This window comes from Aedes aegypti, unplaced genomic scaffold (genome assembly GCF_002204515.2).
Source record: "Aedes aegypti strain LVP_AGWG unplaced genomic scaffold, AaegL5.0 Primary Assembly AGWG_AaegL5_hic_scaff_904_PBJ_arrow, whole genome shotgun sequence".
NCBI lineage: Eukaryota > Metazoa > Arthropoda > Insecta > Diptera > Culicidae > Aedes > Aedes aegypti.
This window is the reverse complement of record NW_018736607.1, coordinates 4,729-17,722: the sequence shown is the minus strand read 5'-3', so window position 1 is coordinate 17,722 and position 12,994 is coordinate 4,729. Positions and strand designations below refer to the sequence as shown.

The window sequence follows — 12,994 nt, the reverse complement described above, 5'->3', positions numbered from 1 at the left end:
TGCCTTTTCCTCCAATCCATACACTCCCGCATGAACTGACGTGGATGCAGTGGAATATACGGTCTACGTGGGAGTCAGTTCAATGCATCATCAATTCCTCCCCCTTCCCCTCATTGGTCTGCATTCTGACGTGGCAGGTGCCATTGTTGCCTAAAAATAGAAGATCACCAGCACTTATACACTGAGGATGCCTGTTAGTCCCAAGCAGTCATTCGGTTGGTTCCTTGTGTAAGTGCAGCTGATCTGGCGATACTGGAGTGCATCCACGGGCGGCCAATCAAGCTCAAGCTCAAGCTCAGGTAGGCTGTGGAATGACTGTCACATATTTTCCCACTTCCATGGACCAATGCACGCGTTCATCTTTTGACGTTTTAGCGGTGCCGTGTTATTTATGTGACCATGGAGACCAGTGAATTCGGCACCGCTCAAATGTCAAAGTAGTGAACTCGTGCATTGGTCCATGGACCGATGCACGAGTTCACTAATTTGACGTTTGAGCGGTGCCGAATTCATTCGTTGCCATGGTAACATAAATAACACGGCACCGTTAAAACGTCAAAGAATGAACGCGTGCATTGGTCCATTGCCGATTCCATTTTCAGGTAAGACGCTGCATACAATTTTCCTTCAATATCAAAGTTATTATTTTGTGCTCAATTGCCTGCACGAACCGCCACATTAAGCTCCTGGCAAGAATGAACTCGTCGGCATGAAGTGATCGTCCACAAGACGATACTATTCCAACAGATTCCAACTCATAATCCATCACAGTCAAATAGCCCCTGACTTTATATCCATTTGACGATCCGATACGACTCAATTCGGATCTTCAAACGGATGCACAATTTTTTTACCGGAGACGAACCAGCCACGGGCTGAAAGTCTCATGAATAGAGCTTATAATGACAATGAATGTTCAACCAGACCAAGTTGACAAAGTTATTTAGAGATATAGAGCAGTTCAATAAATGACGTATAAAGGCAATCAGATATTGATTTGACATCTCCCAAAACAGTGCTGAAAAGTGCTACTTTTCGATACCGTTTTTAGTGCTGAAAAGTAGCACATTTCAGCACTGTTTCTCTTGGTTGGAAAAGTAGGCCGTAATGTTGATCAAGTTCTTGTTAGTAAAAGTTATGATATACAACGGAATTGCAAAAAATCTATTTTCATAGGCCATACTGTTACAGTACAGTAAAACAAACAGATGAGGACTTTTAATCCAATAACACCTGTTATCTAATCAATGTAATACAGTAAAGACAAACTGCAAAACTAGCAAAAAACACGAAAAATAATGAAAATCAACACTGAAAATAAGAAAATTTATTTATTTTCCCCTTCTGACTTTTTGAAAATTTTGAAGGGGGGGAGACAAAAGTAAAATTTCTAATTTGTTCCGGCCTAACTTGCATGCAATATTGCCAGCTTGAAAGTAACTAAGGACCGATTTCTTCACCTTCGCTTAAGGTGAAACAGTTTTGAATCAACTTCTAAGATTGCACTAGCAGAAAGCTTAAAATAAGAAGATCAGAAACGTGTGCCAACTATTTCTCCAGTTTTGTGCCTGTGAAATCGTGAAGTAGGGGCACAAGTCGGCCATTGTGCCGGCCATCTTTGGATTTTGAGATGTTTCACCTAAGCCATAAACCACGTTTACCCATACGATTAAACCGGGTTTAGGGACTAAGCGGTGGTGAAGAAACCGCTTATTAGTCGCTTAATTTGCTACAGATTTAAAATTTCATGTGTATAACATTTATTGTTATAAAGTTCATAATACTTTAAATGCTCAACAGTTTTTTTTTTTTTTGGTTTTCAAAAAGTGCTTTTAATTTCATGTAAACATTATTAAACCAGTGTGTTGTACAACTTTGGCGATCTGTTACTAAAAGTTGTGACGTGTTGGAACGTTTCTGAGAACGGCATCAGATCAGATAAATCTACTAGAGAAACATAATTTGATTCTTGAGACTACTCATTTTTATAGTTTGCACTAACGTAAGAACTACACGACATTCACAAGACGCGACGGAGACAAGACAAAACACTTATCGTTCTTACAAATCGTCAAAAATTTAAAAATTACCTTTTCGTCGATAATTTTAAAACTTTTTGACGATTTGTAAGAACGATAAGTGTTATGTCTTGTCGCCGTCACGTCTCGTGAATGATTCTTGAGACACGATTTTCGTTACACTGTGTAATGGTAGTTTACGGAACAAGCCGCAGAATGATGATTTTTACAGTAAGTCGTCCATTCGATTGCGAGTGCTGTAAAATCTAGTTCTGCAAAGAGCTGCGTACAACATTTTTTTGCAATTTCGTGAAAGACCACTCGAGGGTATTAGAAACCATATCGGAATGCATTCGCCATTATTTTGCAATTTTTGAAAATCGTTGTGTAATTTCTGAAAATTGTGGCGACTTAGAATGTTTACGAAAAGGACTGTAAATAAGCATATCTTACATTCTAGGATTGAGCACCATGACTTATCGAACCATTATTGTTTTTTTCTTCTGGTACACCCTATTAGTCCCTCACTTCAGATTGTATATAATCTGCATCCAACCGCTGAATTCTCATCGATAAGAGATAACACTCTGCTGCAGACCAACAGCTCACTTTCACACTATGTTTACGACGAAGTTGAGACTCGACTGCTTCCACAGCACATTTCTTAGCGCTTTGTTTTGTAAACAGTGCTTGCAACCTAGAAATTCGATCCCGATGGATCAGTTTCTTTCCATTTTTCCAAAGAATGCAACCGTGAAGTGATCGAGAGTAGAACGAACTCGGGCGCGCGCGGAAACCGATGGAATGTTCTGGAGGCCGCTTGAATTCGTCTCTCGAAAATTGCTGATCCAGTGAAATTGCAACCACCGTGAAATGGACCGTCCGCAGCGAAGCGACACTACGTGATAATGGGCAAGCGATTTCAGCAAAATACACACAATACCACAAACCCTTGCGAATGATGGGCGACGATATAGTTCTACCGGTAGCTAGTGTACTTGAAGGGCGAAGTAACGAAAACACGCGCGCTTTCGGGCTAACAGAAGCAGAAGGGTTTACACCTTTACGACCGATCCAAAGTCCGTCCGTGCAGCGACTGACGACGTGACGACGATTGTGATTCCTCCAAACCAAACACAACCTCAGCGGCAGGAAAAAGTGGTGTGAGTCACCCCGAACAAGAAACTTTGAGGACCAATGGAGGTTCGTTTTGATTTTTAGTCTATGCGGAAGCATCGCCCTGATTAAGCTTTAAGCGAAATAGGTCCAAATATTGACTTTGGCCATCATACATTAGATAGATCAATAGCCCCTGATTGTACGGCTTGAAAAAATCTTTAATTTTTGGAAATTCTCAATGTTTCGCAAGGTCTGTAAACCACAGATCAAGTTTACATTTGCTCGGGTCTTGATCAGTTTCCCATTTCTCTTTTAATCCCGTTTTCTCTACAGAAAACACGCGATCGCACCGTACTCAATAAGGGTATGCACTATTTCGAATGATTCCGTAAATTGGTGTTATTTGATACAATGATCCTACGGTTAATTGGTCTTCCATCAAATGTAAATGCCGGGTGTCCAAAATGTATTGAGAGGTCCATAATAATGAAAAACAGTGCTTATAACTGAATTACTTTCGACGTGTGAGCATTTTTCTCTCAAAGTTTTTCTCTACATTTTGGCATGTTAATTGACTTGGCTATAACCAGTGAATCTATGACATTTGGTCGAAAGACATTTGGTCGAATGACATTTAGTCGAATGACGTTTGGTCGAAAGTACATTTGGTCGAACGGACATTTCGTCGAATGGACATTTGGTCGAAAAGGTTTAGTTGCAACAGAAAGCATAGAATATTTCTAGAGTAGCATTTTGGCGCTAATACAAGAGTGATTGAATAACCGTATCAGCTATTTTACCAACAATCTCTATGCGATTAGTAACATTTTTTATTCAATTTGATGGACGCTCTTCCAACATATTGATCAAGCTCTTGGGTTTTTAATGATTCATGTTGCTTTTTTGTTCAGGCATGTTCTGCGTGTTCAAGCCGACTTTTGTCTCCTCAGTCAACTATTATTCACTTACCCGATACATAGAATTAGCCCTTTTTCTCATTTTTAATAAAACATACCTTCTACAGCAAACTCTGTTTTTTACCCGAGGTCATCAATACTGCCAGCACAGCCATATATTTACTTGAGGAAAGTTATTAAGCTGCAAGTCACAATAAGCCAATTGGCCATAAGGAGAGTTACCGACACCTAGCATTTACTTCGTCATAAAGGTTTTCCTTAAAGCATTTTTTTCCTGGCGTTTTAATCTTGATTTCCGCATTCAAAAATCTTACCCACGTCCGTAAGCTGCAAAACCCGGAACTCAAAGAAAGATCCCGAGCACTCTCTCTTAATTATTCCATCAAATGAAGATCAATAGTTCATTATTAAGAACGTTGGCATTTCAAAAGAATAATAATGAAAACATTATGTTCACATCGTTGAGTAATAATATAAAAGCTTGAAGAATGATGATATTTTCAAAGAATAATAAATTCACTAGAGCTAAATATTTCAGTCAATGTACCTAAAAACTGCTTCCTAAAAGTTCAAGTTCAGTTGAATAATAAACGAAATCCTAGATTTTGGCATAATGATCAAATGATTTTTCAATAAACCATTTAAAAATAAGCTTTCAACCAAATTTCCGTTTAACTAAACGTCATTCGACCAAAATAAATGTTCCAAAGCAATTCGACCAAATGTCCATTCGACCAAATGTCCTTTCGACCAAATGTACTTTCGACCAAATGTCATTCGACCAAACGTCATTCGACCAAATGTCATTCGACGAAATGTCTTAAAGCCATAACCAGTATACGCAGTTCAAATAACAAATTGGTACATAAACCGAAATCACTTCCTTAAAAGGTTCAAAATACGACCGTTTCTTGTTTTATGTTTTGGACACTCTCAGTACGCCTTATCTAGGCTCTCATGGAACTCATCCTTCATATCATCAGGCATAGCTTCATTTCGTATCGACATGAAAAAAACGAATATCGCATACCCTTAATTCAATCAAATTTCGCTCATCCGTGGCGTTGAAGACGACGATCGCCACTTCTTGTTATTTTACTGCTGGCTGACGACTGATAACTCAAAGACCGTGATTGCTAGGTAGCCAAACATAAGGTAGGGTCAGTTATTTGAGGTTTTTGTTACGTGCTTGCAGTTCCGAGTGATGCCAGTTGAAAGATTCCTCTTCCGATCATGTAGATGATGACTGCAGTCTATGTTCGTGTCGAAATTAAATTTTAAAGAATAGGTATTATTTCTAATGGCGTTCTTTTTCTGCACAGCTGGTTTGCGTGTCTGAACGCAACGAAATCTCCTGTATTTCATTCGAACTTCCTGGACTCGCAAAAAAGTTTTGGACATTGACTAAAAAACATTCCACTTGTTCTCAACGAATCAACCATCACAACCATATCTTATCAGGAAACGAAAGCTGCATTTGCCGTTTCGAAGAGATCGCTACGTGTCGTCATCGATGTGACGTCGACTCTCTCACTTGGCAGGCTCCGTGCGATTCAAGTTTACTGACATCATACCCGCTAAGAGTTGATTTCATTTTCAGCGACGTTCCATGGCTCGATTCAACGATCTCTGCGGTTGGCTCTGTTAGGTACGATGGCGTGAATTAGTCAGTTGACCGACGTTCAATCGCGCGGATCAACCAAAACTTTCCGACTGGCTGAACAGCGGTGAGCCTCGACCGTGAATGGATTTATTGCAATGGCAACATCATTATCGATACAGGTTAACTTTGTACTATTTACAATAAATATTCATTAGGGTTTTTTTTTCATATATTCATGCGAAAATCAACGCAATGAAACAGAATATCAATGATCAATATATAGTGTAATTAATTTTCAATAAGGTTCAAATAATGTATAATGACCCCACAGTTATGGATCAATTAGTGTCAAATCCAACCTATTCAATTCAAAATGAACAATAAAGAATACATAAAATTTAAATGGAAAAGCACGAATTGTCGCTTTATATCGAAATTTACGTTACTATAAGATGATCGTACAATTCGTAGTTGCTACTACGTGATTTACCAGATCAATCGAGGTTGCACAGAGTTTCAATGAATGGGACTTCGGATTAGCTTACCATATCTAATGTGCACAAACCGAGAGCTGAAAAAAGTCAATAAAGGCGTCGTCCCTACGATCATCGGAGAAAGGAAGGAATGTTAGTTAGATATCCATTGTTCCTAGAGACCTAAGAATCTTCTGCATCTTCACAGTTGAAATGGAAAGGATAATTGGTTAGTAGAATAAAGTAAGTATCTAGTAGTTACCAAAGGATGGGGATAGGATTCATGATGTATTCACGCCTAATTGGGTTCGCTATATTATTTGATAATCGCATTGTACAACGAACATATGTTTATAACTCGCCCCCGCAGGAGCAAGCGACGCGATCAAAGTATTAACTTTCGAGCAGTCACGGCTGTGGTGTTCAATTAGAGGTTCATATTGAGAAGAAATAAGAAAATATTCAAATAAACTTGATAAGGATTATATTGCTGTGTGCGTTTAAAAAGCAAATATGAAATGCGGGAACACCAAACGCGGTAAGATTTTTCACAAGAAAGGCGATGTCAAAGATTGATTTTCTTTGCTAGGTTGGCAGTGATATCGATCATGGTTGCTTAGTATTTATGGTGCAGAACAACTTAGACAGAGCGTGATTATTTATTTATTTAGTTGGTGTTACATCAATTAATTTGATAAAACATCGTTAACGATGTTACGCCAATTTACTCGGTCCATGGCTGTGTCTCTCCAACTTCGATTTTGGCCCACGTTCTCCAGATCTTGTTGCACCTGATCAAGCCACCTCGCTCGCTGTGCTCCTCGCCTTCTTATGCCAACCAGATTCGACGCGAACACCATCTTTGCAGGATTGTTGTCCAGTAGTCTTGCAACATGCCCTGCCCAGCGCACCCTTCCGGCTTTCGCAACCTTCTGGATACTGGGTTCACCGTAGAGCCTAGCGAGCTCGTGGTTCATTCTCCGCCGCCACACACCGTTTTCCTGTACTCCGCCAAGGATCGTCCTAAGCACCCTTCGTTCGAACACTCCAAGTGCTTGCAGGTCCTCTTCCAGTATGGTCCATGCTTCATGTCCATATAGGACCACCGGTCTTATTAGCGTTTTGTACATGGTACATTTGGTGCGAGGGTGAATCTCTCTCGACCGCAGCTTCTTCTGGAGCCCATAGTAGGCTTCCACTGATGATGCGTCTCCGTATTTCACGACTAACGTTGTTATCAGCCGTTAACAAGGATCCGAGGTAGACGAACTCATCAACCACCTCAAATGTATCCCCGTCTATCGTAACACTGCTTCCCAGGCGGGCTCTGTCGCGCTCGGTTCCGCCTATCAGCATGTACTTTGGTTTTGACGCATTCACCACCAGGCCGACTTTTGTCGCTTCACGTTTCAGGCGGGTGTACAGGTCTGCCACCGTTCCAAATGTTCTGCCGACAATATCCATATCATCCACGAAGCAAACAAATTGGCTGGATCTTGTGAAAATCGTACCTCGGATATTGAACCCGCCTCTCCGCATGACACCTTCTAGCGCGATGTTGAACAGCAGGCACGAAATTCCATCACCCTGTCGAAGTCCCCGGCGAGATTCGAACGAACTGGAATGTTCACCCGAAATATTCACGCTATTCTGCACACCGTCCATCGTTGCTCTTATTAGTCTTGTGAGCTTCCCGGGAAAGCTATTATTATTATTATTATCTTTTATTTTAACTTGAATTTTGAAAGAGGGAAAAATCCCTTTGAGTGATTTCATCCAGAAATCTTTCTCAAAAAGGCACAAAACCTCTTTATCTTTTCAAACAACATTACAAAAATAAGTCTTAAATACTAAAGGCTCATCCGGAATTGATCCATATCGGAGCCGTTGGAGTCATCATGAGGGTCCTCGTATATCCAAGTTACTTGAGTTAAAACAACTTAAACTCCGAATGGTACAAAGGATCAGTTATCTGAAAATATACAAAAAAAAACGAACAGTATCAACTATAATAAGAAATTTCATTAAAATACCCATATAAAATTTTTAAAATATTTAAATTTTAAGCGCCAAAATATCTCGAATAGATGAAGGTATATTAAGACCCAATCTTGAAATTTTTTCAAATGTATTTTTTCTTGGCAAATCAAAACGAGTACAATTAGACAATATGATCTATATCTTCATATGATTCACCACATTCACAAAGATTAGTGTCCTTGATATTTATGCGGTATAAATGACTGTTACATATATAGTGATTAGACATAAGTCTGGTATAAAAACAAATAAAATTACGGCTGCCCGATAATTGATGAAACCAAGGGAAATGCTTCACCTTAGGACAAATGGAATAACAATAACGCCCTTTATCACTTGTATTCCAAGTGATTTGCCAATTATTTATAGAATTTTGTTTCAATTTAGTAAAGTATTCTGATGGAAAAATAACCCGATCATAAATTATTCCACGAGAAATACCTAATTTTGCTAAAGAGTCAGCTTGTTCATTACCATAAATATTAGAATGGACAGGAACCCAAACAAATTTAATGACAAATCCTCTAGAAAACAAATCATTCAATATTTCTTTGATAGATAAAATATTTTTACTTGTTTTCAAATTGAAATTAATTGTGTTTAGAGCATGAAGGCTACTAAAACTATCAGAACACACCATACTCCATGATTTTACATAGCTCTTCGCGGTCGATGCTATCATAAAGCCGCTTTGAAATCGATGAACAAGTGATGCGTTGAGACTCGGTACACACGGCATTTCTGGAGGATTTGCCGTACAGTGAAGATTTGGTCCGTTGTCGAGCGGCCGTTGATGAAACCAGCTTGATAACTACCCACAAACTCATTTGTTATTGGTGATAGACGACGGAAGATAATCTGGGATAGCACTTTGTAGGCGGTATTCAGGATAGTGATCGCACGATAGTTTTCACAATCCAGTTTGTAGCCCTTCTTGTAGATGGGGCATATGACCCATTGCTTCCACTCCTCCGGCAGCTGTTCCGTTTCCCAGATTCTGACAATCAGCTGGTGCAGACAGGCTGCCAACCTCTCCGGGCCCATTTTGATGAGTTCAGCTCCAATACCATCCTTACCAGCGGCCTTGTTATTCTTGAGCTGGTTGATGGCATCCTTAACTTCCCTCAATGTGGGGGCAAATTGGTTTCCTTCATCCGCCGTGCTGACGTAGCCACTTCCTCCGCTGTCGTGACCCTCGGCGCCTGTGTTCTTCGTGCCATTCAGGTGTTCATCGTAGTGCTGCTTCCACCTTTCAATCACCTCACGTCTGTCCGTCAAGATGCTTCCGTCCTTAGCCCTACACATTTCGGCTCGCGGCACGAAGCCTTTTCGGGTTGCGTTAAGCTTCTCGTAGAACTTTCGCGTTTCTTGTGAACGATGCAGCTGTTCCATTTCTTCACATTCCGCTTCTTCCAGGCGGCGCTTTTTGTCCCGGAATAGGCGGGTTTGCTGCTTTCGTTTTCTTTTATATCGCTCCACGTTTTGTCGCGTTCCTTGCTGCAGTATTGCAGCCCGCGCTGCATCCTTCTCCTCCAAAACCTGCCTGCATTCTTCGTCGAACCAATCGTTACATGTCCTCCTTTCCACGTACACTGGTCCCACAGTTATGAATCATTTAAGGCTCTGTTTAAATTTGGAAAAATATAGAGAGCAAAATAAACAATATTCTTTGACGAAATCAATGCCGAATGGTAAAGTGAGATATATACCTGCAGTTCATACACAATGTTGTCATTAAAATTGTTGAAAACATTTGAAATTTTCATTTATTTGAACATGGTCTAAAACCACAATTTATGAATCGGCTAAAAAGTTGTCCACAAATATGAATCAATATGAACACGATTTATGAATCAGTTGTTTACTTTCAATAAGTTTGCAATTAAATGCAATATAGTTCATATGTTTATAAGAACACCTACTCAGACAACTCTAATTAGATCCGGGGGTAAACCGGAACCAAATATTTCAAGAATCTGCATGACATTGCTTGACTTTTGATTTTGCTACTGAGCGGGCCTAGTGAACATTGAATTTGTGGATTTATTCTGGAGCATGTTTATTTGGAGAATAATGGCAAGTAGTGTAATTAGTCAGAACTCGTAAATGCTTGACTCTTCGAATGCCTTTACTGAAGATTCCAATATATATTTTTTTTTAAGGCACTCTGTGCTCGTGGCCACTACTGTGCCGGAATCAGTTGATCTGTAGCTTCTTCTTTACCGATACAGATCTATTTTCAACTTATCTATATTTACATCTTACTTTAACTCTCTCCTACTCTTTTACTCTCGCACCGAGCAGATAGGAGAGAGCTCTGCTGTTAGTGAGGCTAGCTGCCTGCGAAAAGGGTCAGTTTGTCTCAGTCACCATCTGATACTGACGAAGGATGGATGTGCTCCCCAAAGCACGGTCCTCCGTGAGGCGTCTTCTGGTGGCTGGACGGTTTTTTTGTGGAGGGGCTGGGAATCGAACCCATGACCTTTCGCTTATGAAGCGGAAGCGTAACCTCAAGGCTACAGACCCCCCCGATGAAGATTCTTTAGCAATATTATCGAAAAGATTCCAATATTATATGGCGATTATATGGTGGCACATAACGCACGTGAAAAAAACGATACTACATGCCCTCTGATTTTTTGATTTTCTAAAAGTGTCATTACTTTTTATTTCTCCATGTGTCTGATAGAAAAGACAACAGTTCAACCTGCGAGTTAATCTAAAGAAACTTACGTGCAACATAAGATATCATAAAAAATAACAAACAATTGATAATGATATCAATCAAGAAGGATGCAAATCAGTTCTTTTGTTTCCCACTCATTGCTTTTTGTCCTTCTACAGAAGCAATACCCCGTTTTATAGCAAAATTAGGAAGAACCTATCAGGTGTAATTATTTGTTCCTCACAAATTTAGGATTTTTTATTTGTCCATAAATTATTGAATATAATAATCTTTGAGGCCTTGCATAAACCACGTCCACAGTTTTTATGTCCAAATAAGACTATTTGGCTATTATACTTTTAAAACAAGTACTGGCACCAATTATTCGTAAAAGTATACTGTATGTTGTTCTTTGAAACATTTAAGCACGTTTAAAAAATGTTTCAGTCAGTTTTTTGATTTTGCTGATATGGGGTAACATTAATCACTCATCTAATTAATGATCGGTAATATTCATAAGGTCGTTACATACTGAAATCATGGCCCCTGAAGCCGAATATGAAGTCCAACCTCTTACAAGTTCTTTACTTCTTTAGTAATTTAAAAGCTCCTTGAACTGTGGAATACGCCTAAAGGTAGGCAATTTCTTAAGGAAATTTATCATTCATTATAGTAATTTATTAATTTAGCTTAATTGAATATACTTATGAGAGTTTTGACTACGGAATCATTTTCGGTGATGCCATTTTTAGTAATAACCGCAATTTCTTTGACCGTGTCGTTTGCAGATCTCAAGTGAGACACGAATCTTCGGTAGTGTAATAGAATTGTTTCGAACAGTTAAAAGTTTTGCGTGTGAATAACCCTTAATTTTCGCAAAAACACGAAGCACCTTTCATGCTTTGAAAATATTACATCAATAAATGTTGAATCGAACCTTTCATGAGAGGAGTCATTCATATCAATTTTACCCCGGATTACAGTATATTCAGATTCCTTTTCTACAAAAAAAATTGCGTAGTTAATGAACGGTCCCAAACCACTTTTGCTCTCCCGTAACAAAACTTTACATTGGGAATTATTTGAAACTAAAAATCATTTTAAAAAATACTGAGTACTAATAGTTTGAACGCTGACTCATAAATTGTGACTAGTGTGTATATTTCCCACAATTTATTGATCAAGTATTTTACTCAAAAATCTTAGCCAAATCCGTGAAATTACGCATTTATCTGTCATAGCTATGTTTACTGAATCTATAAATGTTGTCTAGGGCTCATTCTCTCACAAAAATCTTTGAAACAAACTTACGTCGTTTCTAGCTAAGCGCCAATAGGCACACGGCTTACAAAGTTGGCCAAGAATGCAGCCCAAATAGCCACAAAAAGAATTTATTAATATTGTTGGTTCTTACCGCGATCAAGAGCTGTTTTACTGAGATAAAAAGTCTTGAAATGGCTGAACACTATGTGTTGCTTATCAGTAAAATGGTTCTGTGATGTTTTGTGCTAAATTTGATATTAATTTTGTCTTTTGAAATCAGCTGATTCATAAATTGTGGGTGATTCAACTGCGTGGGGTGACTGTACCCGACAGAGCGTGAAGAACCGCCAAAATTCAAGTAAACGTAATTTATATTTTCGATTATTTTAGATTTTAAATAGTTGAATCGTTGAATACTCAAATATAGTTGTGTGTTGGCAAACTGCTATTGATTTTTGAATATTCATATCCATTTTCATAGTGAACAATAGGAAGTGAGAATGATTTTGATCAAAATAAGTTTGGTATGTGAAAAGATTGCAAATGCGACGGTAATCGACCGGACACTTGACCGCCCAGTGAACACAAACTCGTATATGATAGTGCATAAGAGTACAAAAGTGGAGGCGATATACGTACATGCGCCATAAGGCTGCATGCAAGTTGTTCGTATATCGCCTCCACCTTTGTACTCTTATATAGGTACCATCATATACGATGGTATGTTTACTGGGCGCGAAACACTGGCAAGAACTTGGTTCTCGGACCGTGAACTTCGAGATATTATAGAACGTGCACTTAACTTCACGATAGCTTTTATTCGACTGATCTTAGGTTATAATTTCTGTGGTTTTGCTTTAAGTGTATGTGTTAATTGAACCTTAAGGTTAGTAAAT

General features: G+C 39.0%; 1 long non-coding RNA gene across 1 annotated transcript; it reads left to right on the top strand.

Moving 5' to 3' along the window:
• Positions 1–5,095: 5,095 nt before the first annotated feature.
• Positions 5,096–6,067, top strand: LOC110681440. The gene is made up of 2 exons (XR_002503201.1): positions 5,096–5,311; positions 5,377–6,067. It is a non-coding gene; the product is annotated as an uncharacterized LOC110681440 (long non-coding RNA).
• Positions 6,068–12,994: the final 6,927 nt, after the last annotated feature.